This window comes from Otolemur garnettii, unplaced genomic scaffold, assembly GCF_000181295.1.
Source record: "Otolemur garnettii isolate 467f Iridium unplaced genomic scaffold, OtoGar3 scaffold00005, whole genome shotgun sequence".
Lineage (NCBI taxonomy): Eukaryota > Metazoa > Chordata > Mammalia > Primates > Galagidae > Otolemur > Otolemur garnettii.
The window spans coordinates 24,546,030-24,558,774 of NW_003852400.1; positions in this window are offsets into that span (position 1 = coordinate 24,546,030).

Consider the following 12,745-nt stretch of genomic DNA (forward strand, 5'->3'; position numbering starts at 1 on the left):
CTGGGCTAAGAGGATCACTTGGGTCCAGGAGTTTGAGGTTGGGGTGCACATGCCATACACTCTAGCCAAGACAACAGAGCACAACCCTGTATCAAAAAATAAACATAAACATAAAAATAAATATAAAAATGAAATAACATAAAGTGAAACAAATTAAAATGACAGTTTCCAGTCTTCTTATCACTTTAAGGAAAAAATTATTAATGTTTGGTCTTACCCACTGTGTTAAACTGTTTCTTAAATTTCTTTAATTGATATGGTCATATGACAGTTGTATATCTTTATAAGGTACATACAATGTTTTGATACTGGCATACTAAGTACAAAGTAAATTAATCAAGTCAGGGTAATTGGGATATTCATCATCTCAGGTATTTAGCATTTCTTTGTGTTAGGAGCATTGCAATTTCACTCTTTTCATTATTTTAAAGTAAGCCCTAAATTATTTTTGATCATAGTCATTTTATTGTGCTAGTAAGTATTCATCCTAACTATCTGGCTATATTTTGCAACTATTAACCATCTCCAATTTATCTTCCTCTCCCCACTAGCCTCCTGGTCTCTGGTAACCATCATTCTACTCCATGTCTCCAAGAGATCAATTGTTTTTAATATTTATCTCCCACATATGAGTGAGAACATGAGATTTGTCTTTGTATACTTGGCTCATCTCAGTCAACATAATGTTCTCCAGTTCCATCCATGTTGCTACAAATGGCAGGATTTCATTCATTTGTGGCTATATAAAATTCCACTCTATATATGAACCACAGTTTCTTTATCCATTCGTCTGAACGTAGACACAGGTTGATTCTAAATCTTGGCTATTGTGAGTAGTGCTGCAATAAACATGGGAGTGCAGATTTCTTTTCGATATACTGAATTCCCATCCTTTGGGTACATACCCAGCAGTGGGATTGCTGAGTCATATAGTAGTACTATTTTTAGTTTTTCTCCACATTGTTTTCCATCCCACTATGTTATACTTGAACACACCTGTTCAAGTACATGTGTGCCTGCAACTTATAAATTGCAAAATTATAAATTCCAGAGAAATCCCAAATAAAACACTTCATGTTCAGGTAATTTATCATTGTCTCTGAAGCTCATTCCAGTATTTACAAATGATACAATTATTCATTTATTCAGAAGATTTGCAACAAGAAGTTTTGAAGAATCTTGTCAAGGTTTAATTCTCCCTTCTCAGAAGCTTAAATAAGTCTGAAATGTAAGTGACAAATCCAAACCTAAAAAATTAAATCAGTAGGGTGGTTCCTGTGGCTCAAGAAGTAGGGTGTTAGCTCTATATACCAGAGGTGGTGGGTTCAAACCTGGCCCCGGCCAAAAACTGCAACAACAACAACAAAAAAAATTAAATCAATAATGTTTTTTAAATAAGAAATACATTTTGTGTTTCTGAAATCCTATCTGTAGTGAGGCTCAGATAACAAATGTCAAACATAATGACATTTGCACTTTCTCATTACCCCTTTCCTAAAGTTGCATTTTCTGATTCCCACAACTCTATCTTGTGCAAGGGCCTGGAATGAGCTCTGGCAGCAGAAGGATGCCAATTAAATCTCAGGCAGTATTGAGACCTTAGGTTTTACAAGGCCAGTACTATGTTGTGAAGGGGCATGTTTTGTTGTGATATTTAAGTAACAGAAGCTCATAATATGAAGCTGGTAATGAGAAGGGAGAACGTAGGAGAATAATTAAAATACAAAGATTTCTATTTCTATGTTGGAAATATAAAAGGTGAGGACAAATGAGAGTGGCATAAAAAAGTTCTAGGGGAAATAGCATTGAAAACTTGAAAGGGAATACAATAGAAAAGGTCTTCACTATCACAACTCCCACTAGGTGCCCTTCATGAAAAGCTAACCTATCCAGGCTCTTACATTGGTTAAGGTTTGCTGTAGAAAACAACATGCGACTTCACCAGGCTCCCTTGCCATAGAATCAAAAGAAGAAACATTGTATAGCAAATATAAAGACAAAGGGAAAATGTATGTGAAATATAATTTTGGAACAAACAATGCAAAATAGCGCAGAACAAAGATTCTGCCTATTTTCATCTCTTCCTATTTGTTGACCATGGTATTTACATTCTCTAAGCTACTTCCTCATCTGTAAATTGGAGCTGATATTAACATCTGTCTCATTATTGATTCTTCAGCTATTTTATAGAAAGTCCTTAGGTAGTCTGGTACAGAAAACTGGGATCTGGCCTGAAGGCCAAAGACTCTCTCAGTGTTATTCTAAAGTTTTATTTTTAGATCTCTATTTTATGATATTTTAAGGGATTTATAATGAGGGAGTTAGTTAACATACGTATGCAGTCTATGTTCTTGATCTAATCTACACATAATTATATAAAAATATTTATTTAAAATGCATTGAGAAAGTAGAGGAGTTAAGAGCACACTGTAATAAAAAAGCTTTCCCCTATTTTTTCTTATCCAACTCTTCATTATTTCAGCACTTGTGCAAATGTATCCATTCCCTGTTTCTCTCTCTCCTCTTCTTTCCATCTCTCTGAAAACCTTGCCTTTTGAAGTTCCCTCACACTGCTCCTTGCTTATTTTTTATTTTATATTTATAGTTTCTCTCTGCTTCCCACTTCTATATCTCTACTCTGGAACCTGCTCATCACCACCAAATCCTATGGCCAAGAGACACACACAAAGGATTCTTCTACCTAAGAAAAGGTGGGAGTGTTCATTGTAATTGCCTAAGATTTAACATGTCTTTTTATGCCACACACAAAGGAGAGAAGCTGCTACTTAATAGAATGGCATCATTGTCCGCTGTGTGGAGAATGGTTGGGAGGATGTTATGGTAATAATCAGCATTGACTCAACTTTTTAAAAAATTGCAGTAGTATGTATATACAAAACATAAATTATCATTTTAAGTCTTTTTGAATGTACAAGGGCATTAAGTACATTAAGTACATTAAGTGGTGATGGTGATACAACAATGTGCAACCATCACCACTATCATCTTTAGGACTTTCCATTACCCAAACAGAAGCTTCTTACCCATTAAACAAGAAGCCCCTATTTTCCTGTTTCTCTAAACCAGCGGCTCTCAATCTGTGGGTCACAATCCCTTTGTTACAGTGAAAATACATCGGGGTATTAGGAAGGTTGAGAACCACTCTGGTAACCATTATTTTACCTTCTTTCTATATGAATTTGACTACATGAAACATCTTATATAAGAAGAATTGTACAATATTTGTCCTTTGGTATCTGGCTGATTTATTTTTGAGTCATGCTTTCAAAGTTCATACATATTATAGCATGTATCAGAAGTTGAATAATTTCTTTCTTTTTTTTTTTTTTGCAGTTTTTGGCCCGGGGCTGGGTTTTAACCTGCCACCTCCAGTATATGGGGCCAGCGCCCTACTCCCTTAAGCCAGAGGCGCTGCCCTAAAGTTGAATAATTTTCATTATGTGTCTATACCACATTTAGTTCATTCATTTACCCACCAGTGAACATTTTGCTATTTCCACCTTTTGGATATTGTGAATAATGTTTCTTTGAACATTATTGGATAAATGTCTGATTCAGTTCCTGATTTCAACTATCCTGGGTAGTATACTCAGGAATGAAGTGGCTGGCTTATACAGGAATTCCATATTTAATTTGTTGAGGAATCACCATACACATTGTCTTTCACAGACATTGTGTATTTGACATTACCACTAGCAATGCTTAAGAGTTCCAATTTCTCCACATTCTCACCAAGACCTCTTATTTATTTGTATTTTTTGATAAGTAGTCATCCTCATAGGTGAGAGATTCAACATTTTAAATATTTCTAATATTCAGTTTGCAGGATGGGGGAAGGGAGAGAGAGAGAAAGAGAATATAGCCTCTGGGTAGATAGACCTATTCTCTCAGCTATTTAGTACTTCAAAAGTACAAATATTCTTTTTTTTAATTGTTGGGGATTCATTGAGGGTACAAGAAACCAGGTTACACTGATTGCATTTGTTAGGTATAGTCCCTCTTACAAATTGTGTCTTGCCCCCCCAAAAGGTGTGTCACACACCAAGACCCCACGCCCCCTCCTTCCCTCTCTCTTCTTTTCCTTTCCCCCACTCCTCCTTCCTTCTTTCTCTCTCTGCTCTCCCCTTCCCCGACCCCCACCTTGTCATTAATTGTCCTCATATCAAAATAGAGCACATAGTATTCATGCTTCTCCATTCTGGTGATGCTTTATTAAGAATAATGTGTTCGGCTCGGCGCCTGTGGCTCAAGCGGCTAAGGCGCCAGCTACATACGCCTAAGGTGGCGGGTTCGAATCCCCAGCCCAGACCCGCCAAACAACAATGATGGCTGCAACCAAAAAATGGCCAGGCGTTGTGGCGGGCGCCTGTAGTCCCAGCTACTTGGGAGGCTGAGGCAGGAGACTCGCTTGAGCCCAGGAGTTGGAGGTTGCTGTGAGCATGATGCCATGGCACTCTACCCAGGGGGATAGCTTGAGGCTCTGTCTAAAAAAAAAAAAAAAAAGAATAATGTGTTCCACTTCCATCCAGGTTAATTCAAAGGCTATAAAGTCTCCATTATTTTTAATGGCTGAATAGTGAATCAAGTAAGTGGAAACAGCAGGAAACTTGAATATGTATCAGGGTTCTTTTCCCAAGACTAGTGTTCCTCTGGGTTTAGGGGCACTGTGAACAGAGTTTCTTTGAACAGAGGGGTGAGTGGTGATGTCCTCAGGGTGAGAACCCTTAGGAGGTGCTGCCTTAGTCCAGGTGAGAGATTATAGTGGCTGAGACCAGGGTACCAGCAGTGAGGTTGGGAGGAGCAGGTTTGAAGGTTATTTTGAGAGTGGAACCAAGAGAACTTGCTGATGGATTAGCTATGGGAGATGAGGGGAGGAGAAGACTTAGGGAGACCCCTAGGATTTTGTGTGACTGGGTGGGTGAATGGCAGCAGGGGCTGGGGGAGAGAAAAGAGTGTAGGTGTGAAATAGTTGCAGGTGGAAATTGTTCTCTTGTAGACATGCTAATGGGAAAGGCCCATTGGGCCACTAGTTGATTTTCTCAAGTAAGCTGCTGTATATATGAGTCCGGATGAGGAGAAAGTTTGGGGCCGACTCTGGGATCAGGAGTGGCTGAATGGCATTCAAAGGCCTGGCACTGGGTGAAGTCACCTAAGGATCTGCTGTCTAGCTAAACTCTACGGAAGGAAACAATAATAAGCAAATTCAGGACTATGGACAGTAGAGTGATCGAGGGTCTCCAAACTCGTGACTATGCATACAAATAATAAAAATATTTTTAAAAGTGTGTTGTTCATTAAGGAAGGAAAAAGAGCCATTTACTTCTCACTGGAATATTATTGATAAGAATTAAATATGTTTTATTACAGCTGAAAATCTTAGCTTAACACATTTTAAAACTATATTTGACTATCTTGTTTGTTCTAAATTGTTCATTTCAATGTTTGGTTTTAGGGACATCAAAGCTGAAAAAGGTGTCCCAAAGATCCAAGTGGAAGTAATATACCATTGTCCACAGTAGTGGACAGAGGGTGACAGTGGCTCTCTTTTGTTTATTGGAGCTGACATTAATTTATACAATATGAATTTTTAATCTTATACTCTAATTGTGCTTATTGTTTTAATGCAATCATGCTGGTAAATTTTCATTTTTATCCATGAGCCATTCTCACAAATGAATCAGCAGGAATTATATTTTATATAAACAAGTGAATTTGAAAATTCCATGTTTCTAAAGTTGCTGGAAAAAATGTAGCAACATTTTTTTTATGTTCCAAATGCTTGTTTATAAATGTCTTGGCAATAGATGTTTTTTCATACTAGTTTAAATTTCAAGTAAACCATCTATATAAGAGGAATTTTCTTGTTAATGATAGTGAATACGAATCCATGTGTTGTCTTCTTGTTTATTTTGAATTTTGGGGTTTGTTTTCTTGTAACATCTGCATACCACAATCAACTTCAGGTGGATGATTTTGCACTAGGAACAAAAGCTCTACAGAGAGGTCTTCCCCACCCCCGAGGGAAAGCTTTGCCATTAGTATTACTTCAAAACATACTCCATAGGAATGCTTTTTAACTAAACTGCTTACGTTATGAGAATTAGTTAAATTAGTTAAAATTAAATAAATAGATGCTATGTCCACTTAGCTGGGCCCACTGCCCTTGTTAGGAAGTATTTTCCACATTGGCAGGAATGTGGAGGTGTCCCAGTGACCCAGAATTGGGTCTGGCACATAGGTGCACAGTGACTGTAAAGTATAGTAAATGCATGAGGGTAACATCCACTGTGGCCTTGTGGAAAACGTCAGCACATCTCATGATAAATGACCATGGGACATGTGGTTAAGTAAGAAACCCAGTGACAGTCAGTACACATTAATATGTTGAGTATAATTTCTTTCTTGATTTTTTTTCTAGATTAAAAAAAAAGGAATATAAGCTGAGCATGGTAGCAGAGTAACAGACACCTATAGCCCAGCTACTCAAGAGGCTGAGGTGGGAGGATTACTCCAGTGTAGGAGTTTAAGAACAGCCTGTTTCCAAAAAACAAAAAAGAAAGAAAATATAAATGAAAATTCTAGCACTTTCTCCCCACTTCCCAATGGATCATCTTCTATAATATACCTTTCTAGGAGACCACTGATTTTTGACTTTAGGGATAAATTATTATTTGCCAAATTTACTGTTATTTTTCTCAATTTTTTTTTCAAACATTTGTTTCAGGGAAATGTTGACTTAGCTTCAGTCTCAGTTATGAGGTGCAAGTTGTGTGAAGTCCAACCACATTTTATTTATTTATTTTTTCTTTCTTTCTTTCTTTTTTTTTTTTTAATGAGACAGAGCCTCAAGCTGTCCCCCTGGGTAGAGTGCTATGGCATCACAGCTCACAGCAACCTCCAACTCCTAGGCTCAAGTGAGTCTCCTGCCTCAGCCTCCCAAGTAGCTGGGACCACAGGTGCCCACCACAATGCCGGGCTATTTTTTTGGTTGCAGTCATCATTATTGTTTGGCTGGCCCAGGCTGAATTCGAACCCGCCACCTTAGGTGTATGTGCTGGTGCTTTAGCCACTTGAGCCACAGGCGCCAAGCCCACATTTTATTTATTAATGATCTTAATGACTTTAACAAAGGCAGAATGTCTCATTAAACCTGACTGAATGATTATCTTTGACAACAGAGTTGAATATAAGCCACTAATGAGTCAATAAATTAATTACTTGTCCTTGCTGCCATTAAAGAGAAAAACCGAATCTCTATTTAAAGTAGAAACGCTTATAGGCCTGCCGGCAGATGGCAAAATAAAACATTGTGTCTAGGCTGTGAGACACTGGTTAATGACCACTGCCAGAGGGTAGCCACTGGCATTTTCACCCATGTTCTCTCACCTGCTGTTGTTTTATTTGTCTGTAATAGAAAATGAAGGACCTTCCAGAACCTATGTAGCCACAGTATCAATTATGGCTCAGTTATCATCTATAGTAGGAAAAGTCAATATGAAAAACATTCCATGAACTCCAAATGCATTTTCAACACAAGCTCTCTACAGAGATGCTTCCATCAAAGCAGCAGAAAAGATCCATATCCTTGATGATACCCACCTCTAATAATTGTTCATCTCTGTATTTTTTCCTTTGATAAATTATGTATGTTCAATTTCAACGTTCAAGAGACCCAGTTCTGAGAAAACAAGTTGACCTATTCATGACAACCCATTACTTACTTGTAGGTTTATTTCTCTATACATGGAATACAAAGGCCTCCTACTTCTGGGGTTGATGCAGAGAGAAGATGGTTTGGTTTACTTGACATAGAGGCTTCTGCATGAATATGTGTATGAAATCAGGTCAAATTAGAGTATTTCTGTGCTTCAGTTTCCTCATTGTCAATATAATCATTCTACACTGCTTGGAGAAGTGATTTATATTCAATTTGTTTGAGAAAGGATCTCTCCAAACCAAACTGTGCCAACATTTGTTTATGTCCTGGAAATGCTATAAAAGAGAGACCCTTTTAAAGAGAGGAGCAACACAAGTGAGGTACAGGCATACCTTGCGTTACTGGGTTTTGCAGACATTGTGTTTTTACAAACTGAGGGTTTGTGACAATGCTGCCTTGAGCAAATCTGTTGGTGCCATTTTTTTCCAACAGCAAGTGCTCACTGGTGTCTCTGTATCACATTTTGATAAATCTCACAATATTTTAAGTTTTCTCATCATTATTCTTTTTTTTATTGTTCCATCACCAGTGTTTAGTCATTATTATATCTGTTATGGCAATCTGTGATCAGCAATCTTTGATGTTACTATTATAATTATTCGGGAGCAATATGAATCATATCCATATGAGGTGGTGGGAACTTAATTGATAAATGTTATGTGTGTCCCACATGCTCTACCAACCAGCCATTGCTCCATCTCTCTTCCTCTCCTCAGTCCTCCCTATTCCCAGAGACATGGCAATATTGAAATTAGACCAATTAGTATTCCTACAATGACCTGTACTTGTTCAAGTGAAAGAAAGAATCACATGTTCTTACTTTAAATCAAAAGTTAGAAATGATTAAACTTAATGAGATAGGCAAAAAGCTAGGCCTCTTGCACCAAATAGTTAGCCAAGCTGGGAATGCAAAGGAAAAGATCTTGAAGGAAATTGAAAGTACTATTCCTTTGAACCCACAAATGGTAAAAAAGTGAAACAGCCTCATTGCTGATAAAGTTTTATCAGCCTGTATAGAAGATCAAACCAACCACAACACTCTCTTTTTTTAATAGATTATGAAATAATCTTATTAAGTCTACTGTTTTTAATCATATGTATATGCATGTGTACATCTCATATACCACACTGCGTCATGAACGTTGTCAAGATGAAATTAATATCTTCTCTCTCTTCTAAAATACACATAGATACTAATAAATGATATGTGTAACCCCAACTATTTGTGTACATAGCGCAGTAATAAAACAAACACCTATAGCAGTCAGTAAGTGGCCAAGAACAACAAAAGGCAACAACAGGAATATCCACTGTCACTTGAAATATAATTTAATTTTCATGTCTGTGTATGTGAGCATGGAGTGACAAGAGGTATATGGCAGCACCCCTCGGTCCGAAATTTCACAATCACCAAACCACAGGTAGTTTTGTGTTAGAGGATATATATATGTATGTGTGTGTGTGAGTGTTTTACAAATGGCACGTAAATTATTTTTCCACAACATTTTCTTAAGGCAAAGCCTAATCCAGAATAAGGTCCTAATTCTATTCTATGAAAGTTGAGAGAAGAGAAAGAGGCTGCAAAGGGAAAATTGGAAGCTAGCAGAGGTTGGTTCATGAGTTTTAAGGAAAAAAGCCGTCACTGAAATATAAAGCATTCATTTAAGATGAAGCAGCAGGTGCTGATGGAGAAGCAGCAGCAAGTTAGCCAGGAGATCTGGCTGGGATCATTAATGAAGGTGGCTACACTGAATAGAAGTTCAATGTAGATGGAATCGTTTATAGTGGAAGACGTGCCATCTAGAACTTTCACAGATAGGGAGACATCGGTGCCTGGCTTCAAAGCTTCAAAGGACAGGCTGACTGTCCTGTTAGGGGCTAATGCAGCTGATGACTCTAGTTGAAGTCATCAGTTCCTTGGTACTCATTTACATCAAGACACTATACAGGAATTGTGCCAGGTACTACGAATATAAAGGAGGGTAGGTGGTGATTCCATCCTCTGGATACAGTCAAGTTTATTTTTGTACTCAATCATTTATTCTTCCAGTGTGTATTGAGCAGTTACTATGTACAGCCTTTTCCAGGTGCTGGAGAGACATCTAGAAACTACATGCAGATGGTTCTTTAACCAACTAGAGCCAACTCTTAGGTTCTTTAGGAAACCTAAGAGTTGCGAGGAAATGCAGGCAGGCAAAGAAGCAATAATGTGAAATGTGGGTGTGGGTGATTATGTGGGAGGACAAGGCCAAGGGAGTAGAGGCTGAAGAGGGCACTCTTTTGAAGCACCCACATAAATTGGATTCTTTATGAAATGTTTTTGTTAATAAAGAACTATTTAAGGGATGCACCTTGTGAGAAATGGGATACAGAAAAGGTAGAAGACGTGGATACTGAAGAGACTACGTTCACAGGGAGACCACAATACATATGGAGAGCCCCACAAGTCTGTGGGATAGGACAGGCCTTGGAATAAAAGACAAGAAATGTCTTGCTGATGCAGAGAGCCTGTACAAAGGTCTCTAGAGGTAAGGAGTGGTTGCTAGATGTGCTGGGAACAGTATGTGCAGCAAGCTCTCCACAAAAAAGGAACCACCTTTTGGGGTCAAGATAAAGAGGAAAAACTTTCTCCCTGCTCCCAGTATGGGTATGACATCAGCCTGTCTGCCTGCAGGCACCTGGAGACTTAATTACCTCTTTGGAAACCATGCCTGTGGATAAACCTGCATCTACTCCTGAATCCTGCTTCTAAGTCTTGTTCCTTGTTCCATAGACCACATCTTAGTTCTTTGTTTTACAAAGTGAATTTGGTTAAAGAGTAGCTTAGCTGAAATTCTAAGCACCACAAAAGTGACGTATAGAGCTGTTTTTTGCTTTTCCTGGTGATTGCTTATTGATTGATTTCTAAATAATGTAGGGAATAAATACCGAGTTAACCTAATTAGGTGGGATGGTCCCCTGGACCCACTCTTTTAAAATCCTACCTTGTCTCTTGTCTTTATTTCTTTCATTCTCTCCTCTCCACCAAGTATGGAGGGATACCCACAGGTTGTGTGGGGGCTGGTACCCCAACACCCATGCACACTGCTCTCGAGATGTAAACAAAATCTTACCACAGCACAGAGGAGGGAGGTACTAATTGTGACTGGTCAGATGCTTAATTTCTAAAGGCTCATCTCTCAGACATTTTGCTATTTTTCTATTTTACTATCTAAGATTTATCTCTCTGTACCTTTCTGTTTCCTAGTTATAGTTCTATGTGTCTAAAGATAGCCAGAGACCCTGGTGTCAGCAGCTTCATCACCAGACTTAATTGCCTCCTTGGAAACCATGTGCAGGGACAAACCTGCATCTACTTGCAAATCCTGCAGGCAAATGATTAGCAATAGCAGCACCCTGACCATCAACGCATACTAAGTCTCCCACGCCAAGCAAGAAGGTCTTCTCTTCCATACCCTTCTCTTTAGCAAGAAATGACTTTATCCAAGCAAAGTGAGATTAGATTTTAGACAACAAAGCCACCACAGCCCCAAGGATAAAAGAAAAATGGAACCCCTTGTAACATCTTGCCATGAGGTTTCTGATCATTTAGAAACCCATTTCTTGGGTCTCATTCTTGGGTCTAGCTCCCCTTTTGCCTCATAGTTACTTTGTTTCCTTGGCATCTGTCCTGGATAGCATGCCTACCATGTGGGTCATCTTCAGCTGGGCACACAGATTTTAAGAAATCATATTTGGCTCAGTGCCTATAGCTCAACCGGCTAAGGCGCCAGCCACATACACCTAAGGTGGCGGGTTCAAATCCCCAGCCCGGACCCGCCAAACAACAATGACGGCTGCAACCAAAAAATAGCCGGGCGTTGTGGCGGGCGCCTGTGGTCCCAGCTACTTGGGAGGTGGAGGCAGGAGACTCGCTTGAGCCCAGGAGTTGAAGGTTGCTGTGAGCTGTAATGCCACGGCACTCTGCTCAGGGGGACAGCTTGAGGCTCTGTCTCAAAAAAAAAAAAAAAAAAAAAAAAAAGAAATCATATTTCACAAACCAGTAGAAGCTTTAGCACTACCCAGGCAACTCATGCCCACACACTAATGTACATTTTAAACAAATTAAAGGAAATTTCTTCTCTCAAATGTGTAATTCTCAAGCTTGGCCTTTGATGGAGTGAAATTATAATATGTTTTCTCCAGTAAAAAGTAAACTCTATTTTTGCTTTTGGCAGTAGAGAAAAAAAAAAAGAAGATGTTAAAACGTTACAATGGAATGTATAATTTTTTCTCCTAATGGATATATTCTGAAAATGAGCTAAATATTTCAAATGTCTGATAGGATTGATAAATGATGGTTAGATTTATTTTGTGAATAATTTTATGGTGTACATGATGTTCCAGGAAAAAAATAAAAATTCTCCTTTGTGCTATAACACTGTGGTATAAACACTATTTCTCAGAAATGACATAAAATTTCATGTTTATGCTTGTCTCATTATTCATTCTTAAGGTTTATATATATTCAGGAAAATTATATTTTGAAGAAAGCTTAACAATTATTCATCCACTTACCTACAAAATTTACCTACACTAAGACTGGTGAGGGTGAATGCAAATGCCTTTAAAATTGAATAAACTTGACAATATAGGAAGCCATCCTGTAGTTCGGGTTCAGTTGCTCTTCCTAAAAGAATGTGATTCTGACTAGGCTGAGACACCCTGAGGCAAGTACTTGCAATCCAACCTTGACAGATTAACTCTGATGTCTCTGAGCTTCCTGGCTTTCCCCCATTTGGCACCATACCTTGTTAAAATTCCAATGTAATTTACAGTGAATTTACAGAGACAACTGTTAAGTATCCTCAAGGCATATATAATTAAGCATTGCTTCAACAGAAACATTTAATTTTTTTTTTTACTGTATTCATTTTTAATTTATTTTTATTGTTTTTCATTTCAGATCAATGTGAGGGTTCAATTAGGTTACAATGTTTGCATTTTTAGGTAGAGACCCTGTGCAGT